The sequence below is a fragment of the Pinus tabuliformis genome, chromosome 5_2 (genome assembly GCF_031772625.1).
Source record: "Pinus tabuliformis cultivar Carrire ecotype Pingquan chromosome 5_2, CPIR1, whole genome shotgun sequence".
Lineage (NCBI taxonomy): Eukaryota > Viridiplantae > Streptophyta > Pinopsida > Pinales > Pinaceae > Pinus > Pinus tabuliformis.
This window is the reverse complement of record NC_142306.1, coordinates 575,093,107-575,112,458: the sequence shown is the minus strand read 5'-3', so window position 1 is coordinate 575,112,458 and position 19,352 is coordinate 575,093,107.

Below are 19,352 nucleotides of genomic sequence, written 5' to 3'. Positions count from 1 at the left end.
AGAGTCCATGTCATATGTAGGATGACTGTCAAAGAAAACAATATAGGATCTTGCACTGTTCCATTCAAACTTAATAGGTAATGTTGATTGGAGATGCACTTCATTATGGGTTCCAAAGTTTCTACCATATTCAAAATCACAAATACGAGTGTTGGTCTCTTGAACCTTAGGGGGTGTTTAGGATTTCTGTTCATTAATGAGTGTCTTATTACTCTCATTCTCAAGGAGAATAGAACTATATTTTGGTCCATTATTTCCATCTACGCTCAGGTTTTTGTCATATGTTGGTTGAATTTCAATTTTCAATTTTGTAAAACCTTGCCATCTTTTAGCAACAGTTCGATCTATTGTCAATTGATTAGCACAATATAATGTGCATACTTTACCCTTCCAAGCTAATGTGAGTTGTGATGAGTTGAGGTTGGTAACTTAAGTTCCTTTTCTGATTGAAGCAAGACAATGTTATTTTGCTTATTATTTTCAATGACCGTATATGCTAGTTTGTGCTTGATCTGACAGTTCTATGTACAAAGAGCTTCCTTGTTGCTAGCAAGGCTATCTTCAGGCATTAGCATCAAATTTGGATCAATGTAGCAAGGACTACGTATATCAACCCCTATGTCTCCAACCTCTCAATAATGCTTAGAAAGGAAGTATTTTCCCTTTTAGATCTCTTTGGCCTAAATGTTTGACATTCCCCATTGGAGTGGGAAAGCTTCCTATGATAGCTTCCATATTTCTTCTTCCCACAGTGGGTAGAGGATATGGAATTGGTTTCTCCTTTATTCTACCCAATATTGTTGGGCTAAGTAATTAGTAGAAAGAAAATGAGGATGAAATTACCTTAATCTAAAAGAATTGAATGGACTTATGTAACCTGGCTTCAATCTTGGAACCAATTTGCACAAAATGTTCCAAGGAGGAAATAGAAGAAACTCTAACATATTTTTAATACTAGGGAACATGTCATAAAGGAAATTAGAATATAGGGTATATTTTGGGCCCTTTGAGACTCTACTTTGAGTTTGGAGAGAGATCCATATCTAGCTCTCCATTGCTAAAAAAATCTTGTCTCATTGGGTCATTCTGGTCAAACGAAATATATAGAATTTAGTTCCAATGTTTCTGGATCAAACATAGTAACAATTTCATGTTGGCCATCAACATCAGTGTTTCAAACAAGGTGTTGTTTTATATGGGAAATTAAATCTAACCAAATATAATTTGTAGTTAGGAGAATAAGCTCCTTTGAATATCAATTATTATAACTATGAGCAATAAGAGAAAAACCTGGAAATGACTCTGCTCACTGTGTAGTTAATAAATTATGGGTTTGTAAAAGTCCTCTTGTATTCCTGGATATTGGTTATTTCTTCCAATATGAAAAGACCATTCATCTTCAATAATGATGCCTTCAATAAATGGAATGGAACTTTCTGCCCGTGTCTCATATGGTTTAAAAAGACTTGATAATATGATCAACCTTCTTTTCTTCCTCATCAGAGTCTATGTCATATGTAGGATGATTGTCAAAGAAAAAAATATAGGATCTTGCACTATTCTATTCAAACTTAATAGGTAATGCTAATTGGAGATGCACATTGTTATGGGTGCCAAAGTTTCTACTATATTCAAAATCACAGATAGGAGCATTGATCTCTTGAACCTTAGGGGATCTTCAGGATTTCCTTTCATTTATGAGTCTCTTATTACTATCATTCTTAAGGAAACTAAAACTATAGTCTGCTCCATTATCTCCATCTACACTAAGGATTTTGTCATATGTTGGTTGAATTTTAATTTACTAGTGTAGAAAAGAGGCATGGCATGATACCCCTACCATCACATGCTAAGTCTTCTAGGGTGATTGCAATATTGGTAGAAAGTCATTTCCTACCCTCCAGCTGATATTCCTCCTCTGGATTCAGGTCCTTTTCTCACACTATCAATCATTTGGAAATATGGATTGTTTTCAAGGGGGAATCAAATGAAGAGAAATGTAGCATATCCCTATCCAAGTGTAGCAAGTTAGCTGAGCAGGCAAAAAAACTTGTAGGAAATTGTTCTTTGTCTTCTTCAATAGGGTGGTCATTAACACTGCATCAAAATGAGTACTGGCTAGATTGAAGCATCCCACTATTTGCACTTCACAATATGTCTTAGGAATAGACCTCTCTTTATCTCTACCACACTCATCATCAGCATCAAAATGCAATGTAGGTGTTATATTTATGTTTTTCTCAAACTCATAATGTAATTTTGAGCCACCAAATGTGTTTCCATGAATGGCGATAGCTTTATTACCCTCACTTAGCCTTCTACATGATCTGTTTATATGCATGTTTATGAGGTTGTCCTATTATTGTATTCTTCTTTGCTTCATTTTACCCTAGATTTAGCTTTGACATTATCTAGAAGTTGCATTTGCACTCCCACAATGTACTTATACTACTTAGGGGAGGCCCTCGACACTGGTTGAGTTAGGAGAGGTAATCGACAACCATAGTAGAGGCCTCTTTTTTTATTTGATTGCGTCCTTTCTAGTTTCAAAATATAAAACAAAGTTATTCTCAAGAAGGAAAAACATAGATGATCTGTAAGCCGATTGTTTTTCTCCTCCTTTGTTGTTTGTTGTTTGTATTTTCGCCTATCTTTTGCTTATTCTGGAGTACATTTTTATTTTTTTCCTTAGGAGGAAATTTTCCAATTGAACAAGATTGGGGGAAAAAGGCTGGTAGAATTTTGTAGTAACAAAAATCATTAATTTCATCCCTTTAGAACACACTCCCGAGTTCATAAAAAAACTCCAACAAAAGCTCCTTGTCATGTGACTAATAACTAGAATGGATGGAAAGAAGTTGCAAATATATTTAGTTTGTCTACAAAACACATCCAATCAATAGGAAACAAAGTCGTTTGAGAATAGTGACATTAGCAAAAACATCTGTACTTTTCCTTAGTAAAGTAACGTATGTCTTATGGATCAATTTTGATAGGTTTTTGCATTTCTATTAAGGATGCGAAGTATTTAGCTCCTGGGAAGATGAAAACCATTTAGCTCCTAAATTGTGGAAATGTAAAGAAAGAAGACAAAAAAATCCATACAAAAATGAAAGGATAGGAAAAAATGAAGAAGCTAAGTTGACAAGTTTGAAATTCAAATTCTAGTTGCTACTAAATTGCTAATAAACTATGTTGCATGGGTACATCTCGGCACAGTTATAGTAAGGAGAAAAATTAGTGAACAAGGATTATGGGGGTATGCTAACTTTCATTTATAAAGGTGGAGAACATCAAGGTGCAAGTGTGATGGCTATAGGTACAACTCATTGCAGGATAGAATTTGTAACCATACTAATAAATAACAACCATAAAATTAGGAATTCAATGTGTTCTTACAAAAAAGGTACTAAAGAGTTGCATTAGTATGGTTATCATTTTCTGTTAAACTCAAAATAGTCTAAGACTCTACCAACCAACAAATCTTTCCACATTCACAAGTTTGTGTTTACAATATTTGGTGCTCTTGGTAATCATGGGTGAGAGCTTCCTATCCTCAAGACAATCCTTCTTCTCTTCTCCTTCATATTCCTCTTGATGCGATCCCTCGAGTGACTATCTAATATAGTGAACCTTTTAATATTCAACCTAGCCACTGGCATTTTCTCTTCGCTCCATCACAAAATTTGATAAGCTTTCCATCTACAAAAAACTAACCATTCCTTTAAGTAATTGGACTCTGGAGGGTGGAATTTCTTGAAGATGAAAAGCCAACATCTCCATTCAGAAGTAATCGACCTCAATAAACTGGTCTTTGTAATGAAAACATGAGAAAATTACATTTACATAAATCAATTGAGTATCCCCCTATGCCTAAAAAAAAAATTCTAAACATTAAAAATTTACAAGTAAAATGAAATTACAATAGGACATTTTTAAATAGAAGAAAGAAATATAAAAGGAAACAGATAATTCTTAGGTTGTTATGGTCTAGAAAAGGAGAAATTTCCCCTTCTTACAGTGGTAAAAGGGGTGATATAGGAAAATTTGAACAAAGAATGCATTGTCAAGCCCAAGAGCTCAATCTGAGAGTGTGTGGGCTCCCCCTCCCATGACTCCTTCGTGTTCCCTATAGCTAGGCACCTCATTTCTTCACGACACTCTAGATCTAAAGGATCTCATCCTTGAGTAGACTCAGAAGTGCCCCAACTCCATGCTCTTCCTATTAACAAGGGAATCCCATGGGATTACTCCAATGGAGCTAGCCAAGATAGTGCTACATATTGAGTATTGGGTTTTATCATTTTTCTCATTGAACTGACACTATTGAATTCAAAGCAGCGTCAGATTTGACACAAACAATAAGGGTGAGTTTTCAACATTGTTCTATGCATTGAAGATGACAATGAGAAGGCAAATTATATATTTTTTCATGGATTAACTGTTGGTCATCAATTGGAAGTCAGGGTTGTTGTGGGTGAATAATATATCTCTGTTGGAACTTGCACAACAGTTCATAAATGTCTCCCATCAGTTTGATCATAGTAGCTTCTCTCATATCTATCATGAATTGAAGGAGAGGGAAGATGATCTCTCTAAAGAGGGACTACTTATGGTTGCTTCACATTATTCTTGGTGCTAAGAGGGTAGACAGGTGGATGGTAGGATAGAATTTTAAATATCTTGTAGGTTTGAGACTTTATTTATAATCTATTTAATGAGTCATTTATATAATATTGGAACAATTATGATACTAAAGAATATTTTTTTCTTCTCTTTTCTTTTGTGAAGTAATGGTCCAAGGCCTATCTCGTTTCAAGAGTTCCTAAGCCCATTTTTTGTCAGTGTCGAAGGCACCTCAATAATGTACCCTTGAATTCATATCAAATAAGAGGTATGTTTTTCCTTAGGTAGAAAACAATTAGAAAAAAATAAACATAACGGTAAGTTGAAGATGACATAGATTAGTGAGCCATTTTCCTGATGGGATAATGATGATGATTTGTATTCTTATGATATGATACCAAAACAAAAAACCATTCTCATGCACCCATGGTATTTAGACTCAACTATGTCGTTACAACTGATTTTTAATTGTGGTTTAAGTTGTTTCACATGGTGTCTCTGAATGTAGCATCTATATCCACAATATACTAGAAACGAATAGAGACTCTAAAAAAAATTATTAATTAAGCACCCCATATATTTTACTCTTTAGTATACTTTTTCAACCCCTTATACTGGTAACCTTGGCACTGATAAACTTGACAAGTTTAAATTGCATTCTCTTCTTACATTATAACATAGTGTTGTAGTATGTCATGTCATCTCAATAGAAACCTGAAGCCCACCATGATTATGAATCCAAGAATTGTAGTATGATGGGAGACTAAATTTCTTGCCTTGACTGCTGGACATGCTTCTTCTCAACAATTCTTGATCATGTAACAACATTGCTTGTTGATATGGCACAAATTCTTCACCTATAAGAATTAGCCTCAACTAACTGGTCAGACTTCCCAATAGAAGAATTCAAACCATCCCTTTTGCAAGTGCAACCACACTTTGGATGAGACTCTTACAACCTCATTTGTACTTGTCGGATTTGCCAAAATCACCCCCAAAACTTACAACCAATGTTTTCTTCTCTTTCTCATCCTTGTTTCCTAGGTTATGAAAATGCTACCATGCCACTTAATTAAGTCGTAAATGGAGGCAAATCAATTCATTGGATCATGGCTCAGGAGAACATCATTTGTAATATTGAAACAAAAACATTGGCAATGCATTAGTTTTAGGTCTGGGAAACCCACAGTTGTTGTTTGATATTGAAGTTGGTTTATCACCAATTCATAGTGGCTTTTGTCATTAGTGGATCTGTATGAAATTTAGCTCGGTCATCACCAACGTGTATATATACAACATGTCATGAAAATTTCCATTTCTTCATGTTATCTTGCAAGCTGTGCTATTGAAAATTTGAAGGGTTTGAATTACTATCTCCAAATGTCGCACAAGCTCCTTCCAAGTTTTCCTAAAAATTATACATGCAAATAACCAATGACAAAAAGGTTGAGTAATGGTCTCAAGACATCACATCAATAAATAAATTTTGTTGAATCCCTCCATAACCTAAATGGCATAATCAACAAATCATGCAATCCTTGCATTATTTTGAAATTAGTCTTCAAAGTATCGTGCTACCCACAAAAATAGATGGAAAACAGAACTACCAATATTTAGGAATAACCAAATATCAAGAAAAGTGTACTTACATTCGTTCCAATAATTTATATATGCTACAAAAATTAGGAAAATTACAATTTAATTATAAGATTGAGCAATCAGTTGTCACCCATGTTATTCTGCTTCAATAAAATGTTTTTCAAAATTTTCCTTAACTTTGTTCCTGGTCATTTATTCCAAATAATAGAGTAATTATGACGCATTGTTTCCACATTTAGATAGTTTCCTCATGCACAAACTATCCCAAAGCAATTTCTTATTTATAAAAGGCCTCCAAGACACACAACCTTGAATTAATAATCATTCATGTCAGAAGCAACATTTTCAACCTCTTCATAAAGGGAAAGATTGTTCCAAATTGAGTAAAAGTAAAACTATATTTTAGAATTGTTATATCTTTGGAAATGATGGATAAATTCCATAATTATAATTTCCATAGGATATAGAATCACTTAAAATCATATTAACTAGGATGAAGGTACATGATATCATGGACAAAATAATACAATCTTTTTATAGGATCTAAGAACTTTGATCGTCAAACTTTAGAGGGGAACAAAGGCTACTTCCTATCACCTCCTTCTTACCAAGTGTTCCCAACCAATCTCTTTAAGACAGTCACCACAGGTAACCTTACCAGGGAGCTTCACTTCACTTCTAAGAAAGATATTTACATGACTCTTGTTATGACATTTCTGAGTCATATTGTGTATGGGGCAATGTCACAACTATACAATCTCTGCTCCATAGGATGAATCTTGTTATTATATTTCTAGTTTATGCCTATACTGTAACTCTATCAGCACTACTGAAATTTTGGTCAGTAACATGATTATTGTTACTCCTACAACTATTTTCCAAAATAACTTTAGCATACCCTCAAAATTCATGGTAAACTGACAAGTGGTATACTTGTTTCATATCTAAAATACATGAATGGCATGATAAGAATAATACTGTAGCTTCAAGTTTATGCATGGCTATTAATACTAATTGGTATGTCTTCCCAATGTGTTAGTAGCAACATTTTCAATAGCAAATTCTCAAATTATTGGAGCTCTGTTGATGCTGAGATCCTTTCATCATGAAGGACACAATCTGTTCTCTCTAGGCATTTCTTCTATGGAGGTACAACTGCAAGTTATTCATCTTGCTAGTCCAACACTTCTAAAAATGATGTCCAAGGTTTCATTTTACACATCTATTATATACGTGGTTACCCCTTTCAGAGAATTAAACTTTTAACGCACTAGGTCATCATTGGGATATATTTTATGTGCACTAATTCTAGAGAACCTTTAGCACAAACAAATCAATTATTAATGCCTAACTTGACTTCTAATGTTAACTACGACATAAGTATGGCATAATAGTTGCTTCACTCACTACTCATTGGAACAAAATTTGTATTTTCATTAGGATGTATTTCTAGAACAATGCCATAGTTCTTCCCCCAAATATATACAAGAGAAGGAACCATTATTAATCAAAAGTGAGTAATAGCACACTTTTTTCTTAGTATGTTTCTTATACCACCCACACTAAGCCTATAGGGAACATTATTGGGAGAAAGAGATTTGAAATACCTTAGCTTTTTCATGGTGACATGCTTTTATTAGAGGGTGCATTTCACTTCCACTCTTAAACAACATCAGTTTTTTTCTCTTGGGAAGCTGGTGGAACGTTTTCCTTACACAAAAACATGCATGTTGATGCTTTAACTCTAGGTTCAGACATCCCTGATCAAAGGCTTAATTAGTGGATGATGCTACAAAATACTCAACTTGGACAAGCATCGAAAGGAAATTCCTCAACCCACAATATTTCCATCCCTGACATATGGAGTATAAACATTTATCCCTTGACATGTCGAGGGTCAACTGTTTTAGGTGGAGTTGTGGCTGAAACCAGACTCCATCCTAAGGAATACTAGAGCAATAATATAAAATAATTTTTTACCCATTGTAAACTCTCTCACCTCCCAAAGACTACAACAGCATGGCACTGGTCACTTTCTTAGTTCTCCTAAATAGAAGCTTGAATTCTAGTTTTACATGTTTTCTTTTTTTGTCTCTGTTATTTGATAATACTTTCGATGTTTTTCATTGAATCACTAAAAACTTATTTTTTTCTATTATAATTCCTTTACATCTCCTAATTATCAAGATTTAAAAAGTCCCGATTGAGCTAGACGGACGACCCAGCTTCGAACCCCCGAAAGGATCCATCCGACTACAGTTCTCAGGGTCACATGGCGAAGGAGGAGGATCGACGACCATTCGAAGGCGGTGGCGCAGGCGGTAAGCTTCGCACCTCCCGCTTGGGCCGCAGGAACAACACCCCATATGAGCGCCCGCAGCTTGGACGCCATGCACCCGCCGCTGTCAGAGCGGCAGCGGCTGCCGCTGATAACAGAGGGAGCGGCAATACCTGGTTCTCGAGGATCGTCGATCCGGCCTCCCGTCTGATCACTCAGGGCGCCGTTAAGTGGCTTTCTCCAGTTTTCAAGAAAAATCACCCAGCGCATCCTTCTGTCGACGATGTTGAAATCGCATGTGAACTGTTTGATGAAATGCCTGAACGAGACGTCAAGAAATTTCTCAACAAACAGATCGGCCAGGATCTTGCAAATCTGACTCCCCGGATGGGAAATAGCCACGGCAGATCTGATCTGGGAAGCACAAGAAGCCCTGGCAAGGGGTCAAGGCTCATCTCTGATCCCTTTCAGATCCAAATTTCTCAGCCTACAGGCAGAACCATCATGCAATGGGTCAGACCTTCAGATCTGGTGCAAGAACTCAAACTGAATCTAGAACGTAGGATGGGGATCCCATCAAGCTTTCAACGACTTCTCTTTCAAGGTAAACAACTTGAAGACCCTCTTCCCCTCTCTTCTTACAGCATTTCCAGGAACAGTTCTGTGGTGGTAACCCTTCGTCTGAGAGGAGGTGCAGCGGGACAGTCATCATCTGCTCGGCCCTTCTCATACAAAGATGCAGTCCACTCTGAGAACCCCAAACCCCCGGAAGCCCTTAAATCTAAGGCCTTCTTGGTTGACAAGATTGAAGAAGTTCCTTTTGCTGAACTCGCCCATGAAGATCTGGCAACCCAACTTCAAGAACTTGCAGAAAGAGCCATCATTTGCAGATTTAATGGACTGTGGCCGCGATCTCAGGACCTCTATGCATGGATCCATGCAAACTGGACACATCATTGTAAGATCTTTTTTTGTTCAAAAGGGTACTTCATTGTTCTATTTGATAACAGTAAGCATTATGAAAAGGCCTTAGAAGAGGGTCCTTGGTTCATGGGAACTGCAGGGCTCTTCATGACTCCTTGGTTCCCTGATTTTGATCCAGCTACTGCTGTCATTACCAAGACCCCTGTATGGATCAGGCTTCCAAACTTACCGGCCCACCTATGGAATACTCGTGTCTTTAGAGCTATAGGCAATACCTTGGGTACCTTCATTAGCGGAGATTTATGGCGGGAATCCAAAGGTCTCTACTCATATGCAAGAATATGTGTGGAGTTAGACTTAAGCAAAGGACTTCCAGAACAGATCAATCTCAAGATAAATGACTTTGTCTGGACCGAGACATTGGATTACGAGAATATCACATTTCGTTGCCGCCATTGCCACCAATCTGGGCATTTGCAGAACACCTGCCCATCTCGTCCGGCAAAAAAGAATAAGGCCAACGTCTCCAAGCCCAAATCCAAACGGTGGGTGCCTTGTTCTCCACCTCCAGTTGTGGATTCGGATTCCTCCAGCTCTGAAGATGAAGATAGTGATGAAGAACAGAATCAGGCCCCTAACTTCGTGGTTCCTTCCACTGATGGTCTGGCGCCTTCCTCCGACACAGCCACTGCTCAGAAATGCGCCCATTTGTCCGCGTCCTCTGATTCAGAAAAGGAGGGCTCCCCTGAGGAGAGCCCCAATCTTCAAATTGTTATGGCTCATCCACCCCAAAATGGTTGGGTCGAAGTCAAAAAAAGGAAAGGGAAAAAGATTCGTGTTGAGGCCTCTACCCTCTCAGGGTAGAAGTCAATGTTTCTTCTAGCTCCCAGTCTCATGTTGTAGCTCCTTGTTTGTTTTACACCTTCTCCGGAACCGAGGTTGATAGTCCTATCATTTCCGGTTGCCGGTTTTCTGTTTCTCATGAATGTATCCTCTTGTACCATATTTTGCTTAATAGAATTAGTCCAATTGAGAAATTTTTTTTATCAAGATTCAATAATAGTCACCTTATTGAACTTGAAAAGCTTTCTTTTGGTTCATTGTCTACTTTGTTATAGATTTTGTTTTCATAAATAGGTACCTTCTAGGAGCAGCTACAAGTGGTATTAGAGAAACCTTTTTTGTCTAGTCAAAAGAACATCCAAATACTTGCGAGGACTAATAATCCAAGAAAACAAAAGTGTGGTAATGTTCATTCAATGTGATTTGGAGAAGGTCATCAATGATAAACATTCTGCATGGACTATACTAATATGTCTAGAAAGACAGAAACTCAAGAAACTAGATATTAAGAACTAACATTAGAGGAAAAAATTAATGGGCTTTATGGATGCAAATTATTGGATATTCATGGAAAAATGGTTCAGTGATTAATAAATATCTTGACCAAGTGCTCTTTAGAAGAAAAATGGCATCCTGAATTTTTTAATGGCTGGTCTTTATTGCCTTAGAGTTTAGTTAAAACATCAAACAGATTTTCATTATGGAACATACCATGTGACTAAGACATTTTACTACTATCAAAAATTTAGAATGGAATGAGTTGCATTTATATCATCACTGTTTCCACCTAAATAAGGATGATGACTTCAGTGGAGGCTAGTAGACTATGATATGATGCACTTGGTTGCATATTTTTTCCTTTCTACATATTTTGATATGTGATCTTCCATAAAGGAGAATATTCTGATGTATTTCACACTTCACTAGGAAAAACTACATATTTGGAGGTGTTTCTCACCTCTCTGTGCCATCTCACATTACGCAAGTCATTTCTACATATTTGGAGGCACGACTCATCTTCTAGTGGGATTTACAAAGTAATGGGGAGTTTTATATAGAGTGTCATTCATGAGATGGTGGCAAGTGACATTTAAAACTCTTCTTTGAAGGTCAAAGATACATCTTAGGAGGAGAACCCATCATCTTAGAATATTTTTGGATTGTCACATGCACCAAAGAAGATGAACACTCCAATACAGAAAGTCTTTATGGTTTTTCAAAGAAAATAAAGGCATGGTGAAATGCCAACATACCTTATTTGAGAGAATTCCCTAGCTAGAGAGAAAACACATGGTACCTATGCATTATTTAAAGAGGGATTATATCATAATTTGAGGAGCACTCCACCTTTTCTTGACTTATATTGCTATTTTGTTAAGAGTAAACACCTAGATAGTCATTCTTGAAGATCACCCAAGTGAGGAAGGTGGCACACGCTAGTAAGGAAGTATCTAGCACATTCCCCAAGCTTAAAGAAGAACCTCTATGAGCACTGTCCTTCAAGGATGATTCCATAACTTACATATATTTTAGAATTGCTTTTTGGAGGAAAAGGGGAATCCATAACTTTGTAGAGAATTCATGATAATATTTTCTTAGAAAGTGGTTGATGAAAGATGCTACTAAAGGAGGAGCACTTCTAATTTGAAAGGCATGGTTGGATGAATGGGATTTTCCATCCAAGCTTAATTATAGGTCTCTTCATAGAAGGAAGTTAAGGGTCAATTTTAATGTAGGGTTTCTCCATTTCTTCATTTTTTTGCATGGATGACTAGGATTTTGCAAGTATTTCCATTATATGTTGTTGCTGGAATATTATTTGTAGAAGGGAATTATTACTCCAATAAGAGGATGTTAGGAATAAGGTAAAAAAATCTCTAAATCTTGACGTAACCTTAGAAGGTTGAAGAAATTTTACGCTAGAATTCTTTCATTACAGTTGTTCATTCATAATTTGATGTCTTTTGTATCTAATAAATTAGGTTAACTGTGGTATGTTCTGGCTTCTTGATTTCATGGTGAAATTAGATTTGAATATATGATATTTTGTTAGTTGACCATTCAATTCAATTGTCATAAAACAAAATTCACTTCATCTAGGGTTTCATTTGTGGTAATTTGTCTATTGTTCATGGTTGAAAATTATTACTTACTAGCGATTTCATGGTTGTGACAATGCGTTGGTTTTGGTAGTTTACTATCACTTTACTATCTAATACCTAAAGTTGAAGGTATCTTCACACTAGAAATTTGATTTTTATCGATGATGGTAACCAAGGGTCCTCATTTTAATAAATGGATTTCCTAATTGACCTTAAAGGATGAGCACATGAGGGACCATGGTCCACACTGCATGGCTTGCATATTATCTTAGCAAGGGAATTTGAAAAAACTATTCATTCCATTGTCTATGATCCTGACTATATATATGTCTAAAATTAAACAATCTCTCTCCAGTTCAATCTCATGCATATTTTTACTATTTTTTCACTAGTTTGATTATGCTTTATTTCTATTTTCTTTGGGTTCATGTTTTTTACATGTAGGCTACTTTAGTTAGTTTTTTTAAGGCTCATGTGTTATGCATGTAGTGGGTCAAAAAAATGAGATTTGTAAATTTCCATGGTTGGAATTGCTTCTTTTGTTTTAAATTCATTTTCTTTTAGGCCTCATAGAAAATGATAGCTTGTAATGCTAAATTGTTATTATGTAGATCTTTCATTCGCTAGAACAGAAGCCACACAAAATCATGTGCCAGTTCAAGAATTGCTTGATTTTCAAAATATTCCCCCTCAGAGCTCATCTCAACTTCATAAATACCCACAAGTGCAACCTCGAAACTAGAAACATGTTCAAATGGAGTCTAAACTCATGGAACCTCCACCCATTAAACAAATGAAGTAAGATTCTCAAGCACAAAATCAACACCAAGAGAGGCAACAAAAGGATTAGATTCAAGGACAACAACAATTACAACAGTGGGACCACCAGGAATGACAAATGCCATTTGTTTCTCCACTTCAACCAGAGGCACAATAGCTCAAGTCTAATGCTAATATTGAATTTTTCATGCAAGGACACTCTTTCTGGCACTGAAATGCTACCAGTGAAGTTAGCCATGTGTGTTTCTATTAAATGGATAATTTTCAAATTTTTTTGTCATGATTCCTTATGGATATATGCATATGGACATATATGGACTTGTCTACAATGTTGGAGAAAAAACAGTGAAAAGTAAGATATTTAACCTGTATTTTAAATTTTTGTTAAAATGGTGGAAATCATCATGTTGTTTGTGATGTTTGGTGATTTCACATTTCCTTAAAGTTTATATTTTTTCTTAATGTCATTTCTTCCATCTAGCATCACGATTCATCACTGGAATAGTTTCACAAAAAATTTCAGGGAACCAACTCAACGTAGCTTATAAAGGAAGCCAATTTTCTTATAGGGAAAATTAAGGGAGTAAGGACACTCTTTTGAATGTTTAGTGAAGATGTTTGAGGTTACATTATTTTCTTTCATGAGAGCTATATTTATATTCCATATGAGAACGGTATATTATTTTATGCCATTAGAACTATATTTATATTCCATATTAGCAATTTACATGTTTTAGTCCTCAAGGGACTATTGAGACTCAACAACATGGCTCCAAGCCATTACAACAAAGATCATCATGTCACTTGTAGGAATTGAACCTAGGTGGGGATAATTACAATCTTTCCTCCCAACCACCTGAGAGAAAACCAATTAACTGCTTGTGCTTACATTGTCTTGATATTTGTCAGTTTAAAGGAAATTTTGTGCCTCTTACTTTCATTGTCTATGAATGGTAAAATAGTTTAAACTATGCTTAGTCATATGGATGTAGGGTTTAACATCATAACAATGTACAACATGAAGGTCATATTTCCAGCTCTGGTTAAATTTGACGTCTCTCATTGATAACTAACATTGTAACATGCTTGTGAATGTGCATTCAAAGGAGGATTTGTTATTCTATATGTGTGTTATTTAACTTTTTTCTACTTTGAAGATGTTGTTGTCTGACTTCTATTGTTATTTTAATCTTTTGCTATGGCCTTCACACATGCAAGTCCGTAGCCTTTATGAATATAGTGATCATTGCAATGATTTTAACATGTCTGATGTTGATCTCAATTTTGAAAAATATGAAGACATATTTGCTAGTTCTGAAGATCAAATTGTATTCTTGTTCGAGGATGTAGGAGAATATTGTTCTTCCACATAGATGAATGTTTCTTTTCCTGATTCAAGTGACCACATTGAGAGTGCCCCTAAGGTTTAATTACTTATAACCACATATTGTGTGAACCAATGATTGATAAAATTATTCTGTTGGTATTAGTTCTAGTGCATGCCTATCCCCTGTAGGTTGTAATTGTACATGAAAGGGTCATTCTTGTCATCTATAGCTATGGATCGGAAAAACATATTTTCCTTCATTGTCCAAATTTGTGTAACATTGTAACCTATTATAATTGTAATTAGTGAAAATACAATAATGACAATGATGGATGTTGTCTAAGGCTTCCTTAAAGTTACAAAAACAATTTAGCATAAAATACTTCTCTAAAATGTTTTGTAGATTATATCAATGTTGTTCTAGTAGTTTTGTTGATTATATCAATATTCTAAAATTCTTTATGATACTTTCATTAGTATGAAGATAGTTGGAGGCTCATGGTTGAATCTAGTGTTGACATCGAAGACTCAACATCCTACAGATATTAATGGATCATCTAATATATTAGAGGCTTTTGTTTGACATAACTATACATGGATCGACAGGTCATGTCACAAACACATCTTTGCTAGCCTCCTATTGCATTGGGAGAAAGTGCACATGTTTGTTTCCTCCCCTTTGCTTTGCCCTACCTTTTGACCCTACTCCTACTCTTAACCCTACCTCCTATCAAGTTGAGAATGTTGTGGATGTGTTTCACTACTCTCTCTTTATTTCCTTTTAAAGTCCTGTTTAGATCCATGTAACCCAATTTATTAAAATATTTGTTCATTGAGTGATTGGTTTTTTTGGGGTTTCCCTAATTTGAATGGATTATGATCTGTGCCAGTTTGTTAATTTTGATTCTAAATATTATGGAAACAAGACAACTAGAATTCATGTAGGAAAGTATTTGTATTTTTGGAGCTAAAGTTATGCATATTTGTAATAATTGGGTTGGGGATGAATGATAGAGGTAGTTTGTGAAGAATCTAGATTGTGGATATCTATTCTATTGTGCATTGTTGCATTTTGTTGTTTAATACAATTTAGACAATGTTTTTTTGGATGTGATTTATTGTGGCATCTTTTAAGTAGCCCTGCCTCTTAGGAATCCCCATATAAGATTTACCATTGGAAGTTTGAGACATTTTCATTACCAACTAAAAAGTTTACAAAATAGCTTATGATCTTTGTCAACATTGGATAACTCCAAAGTTGGTATATATTGAAGCAAGTACTTTTCACTTAGAAATTCTCTAATTATCTTATTATACTTGAAATGTGTGTGCATTTAAAAAGCTCACTAACTTTTCATTACTAGCTTCCCAATGTTAGCTATGTTTCAAATTATTAGTTTGACCCACATAGAGAGATTAATTGTTGTAAAATTATTTGCAGGTCGAAAAAAGTGTTGTATAGGGATTACATTAGTCCGCAAGTAGACTTATTCTTATTCATCATCTTAGGATGAAGAAAATGCAATGCAGATAACGGTTGATTTCATGCTCAAATGGTATTACCTATGTCTGGATTTAGGTCCTTACACTTTAATATAAGATTCTTTTGTCGTTAGTTGTTTTTTTGGCTTTTGTTGTGTTCATAATCTTTCTATTATCATTTTTCCATATTTTTTCTTTGTTCCACCATTACTTTTTGTACAACAAGTTTATCGATCTAGTAATGTCAGGGGACTACCCATTTATAATGAGAGATAAGTTTGGTGACCATTTGCTAAGGTTGACTAAGCAATAATCTCAATAGTTAAAAGGATCCTTCGATTTACTCATAATGAAGTATTACCAAGGAGATCATAAATATTTTACATAACATGATTTGAGAATTGGGATATACCCCTAAGGTATTAGAAGATAATATCATTAGCATTGTAAGTTGGTGGGGTGTTTTCTTGCCATTTAGTTTTCCATCTTTATATCAGCTTTTGTCATAGATTATTGTGCATAGTTATTTGTACATGGCTACATAACAGGGTTTTAAATTTTTGGGAATCATTTATTGTGCACATCCTAGTTGTTTTTCATGGGGTTGTTGAATTACATGTACATTTTCCTATAGATTACTAGGACTATTACATATAGCATATCTATTTTTAGTGAGTTCTCTATTTATATTGGGTATATTTTTATTATGTGTTTACATGCATGATTCCATATTGAACTAAGAATTTTATGACATGATAATGATATGGCATCAAGTGAACACTTGCATGGCTATATCTAACTCTTAGATAAGTTTTTTCTTCTCCTAGTTCCTCCAACTATATTCTTGGATTTCAATTCTATTCTTGTAGTCCACTACTTATTGAGAATTGCATTGTACTTTTTGAGACTAATTCTACTTATATATTATAAAGCTACATATGTGAGTTATCATTTGAGTTATCACATATTTTCAGCTAATTATTTTCATGTCTAACTATATTTGTCGCTCATTCAATATTTGTCTAGTTATGTCCAGTTATGGTTAGTGAAGCGACTCTAATTAAGGATTAATAATTGCTTTTGGTCTCACATGTACATGAACTAAGGAAATTAAACTAGTTCATAATTACTCTCTCTCTCTGACAGACTTCTATAAATGTAAGTTGGATATTTGATATAATACAAGCAATTCAAGGTAGTCTCTTTGGAAATAAAGTTGAGTTTGACTCTTTGGCCTCAAAATTGGTCTCACATTCTCTCTTCATTCCCTTCTATCTCAAGGTTGCAACGACCAGTATTATTTCTTCTTCACAAATATTTTCTTGTGTGTGATCTAAAATATCTTACAGAATCGAAAATTTATAAATTTAGTGGTGGCTATATGGAGCAATGTGAGCAGAAGAGAGATATCCTTTTGTATAATGGTGTAAAATATTTCCACCCTCAATCAAAGTTGAAGAAAAAAATATTAAGGGAGTCTCATGACTCTGTTGCAATAGGACATTAAATGTTTCCTAATACATATGAAAGGATTAGAAAAAAATTCCTTTCGAGGAAGCAAAAAAATACATCCAAAAATTTCCAAGAGAATGTCACACTTGTGAAAGATATAAAGGAGGGATAGTAAAATATCTGAGGTCACTTCATTCCTTACAAATAACTAATTAAACATGGGAATACATATAAATGGACTTCAGTACAATATTACAAAAGTCATAAGGTAAGGATTTCACTTTTTATGGTCATGGATAGACCTACAAAATATGAAAAACCTCATGTAATTCAAAGTACATATATAGCAAACCAAGTAGTAGAGGAATTCATGAAGGAAATTAATTGAGTTCATGGATTTACTAAAGTAATAATAAGTGATAAAGATACAAAATCCATAGGAAGCTTTTGGAGTGAGTTATAGAGCCTCAATCAAATAATGCTACCTATGAGTTTGATATATCATTCATATGAGAATGATAAAATAGAAATAGGTAAGAAATATTTAGAGGATTATACGTATTTATGCTATTCAAGCATGAAATATAATGGATTAAGTGGCTTATTCTATAAAAATGGTTTTATAATACCACCTATCATAAATCTACTAAGATGCACCTATTTTAATCTATTTATGGATATTCAACTCCTAGTACCTCATACATTTTACAAGATTAGTCCAAAGTATAGGTAATTGAGTCACATATAAAAAACACCAAAAAAACTTGAAAAATAAAACTAAGATTAATATTAATAACTAATAGTCAATAGTAATATTTATATTTATATAATTGTTAATAATTTACATTATTATATCCCTAGGGGACATATAACATCAATTTGGCCATATTAATTTGAAGGTACACCTTTTAAATTTTTACCTTTCTAATGTTAAAGTTACATATAATTATTTTTTAAAGTTTTTTTTATAAATAATTATTTGAAATTTCATTGGACAATGTAGAAATGTTACCTTTGTTATTTTTACCCTAGATGGGGCAGTTTATTAGACTCATCCATTGTACTTTTTCATCCTCATTGTATATTCACCATTGCATTGTGTGGGTCTGTGTGTGCGAGATAGTTGTCTACAGATGACCAAATGGAATTATTCCTTCTATGGAGTGCAGTTGGCACCTCCACAAACCAAATGAAAAAAATTGATAGATTGTACAAAGAGAAGGATAAAATTATGCTCTCTATATGTCCTCATACAACCCCAATAAATTAATGATTGGAATATGCAGGAAAAAAATAGATTTTCACGTTGATTGAATAAATCACACCTTTTTTTAATTGATGTTAGCACATGGATGCTTACATTTTTTTCAAAATTCAAGTAATGAATAGCCAATTGTGTCACATAATTAGAAATAGAAAAAATAAGTTTCTAGATTAGCCCTTAGATTATAATCATAATCTTGTGTACAAACCATGTAACCAAGTTCTAAACAGAGTTCCAGTGGCCAAGACTTAAGTATTTTCCTTGGATGAGAATTTGTTAATTAACAACAACCTAGCAACAAAACCAGAGTTCTATCAACAAAATTGATGTCGTAGAACACAAGTCTCAAAAGAAACCTCTCGAAGATTTCTCTCAAAGATCCTTTTTTAAGTTGTTTTAAGTTGTCTGGATTTGTGGCATGTGATGGAGGCAAGAAATAGAAATAATGAAGAAAAGTGTTGGAAATTTTCCCATCTCAGAGATCAATGCCATTTAGAAGTTCAAACACCCAAGGCAGACTTAAATTGTCGAGAATAGAATTTGAGGATCGTTAGTTAGTGGGAATATATTTTTCTTAGAGTCCATCTATTGGAAGTTTTAGTAGGTGTGCACAAAGGAAAAGTCTAAGACCTGAGATCTAGGGATGATAGTAGACAAAAATCTTTATGCGATAGT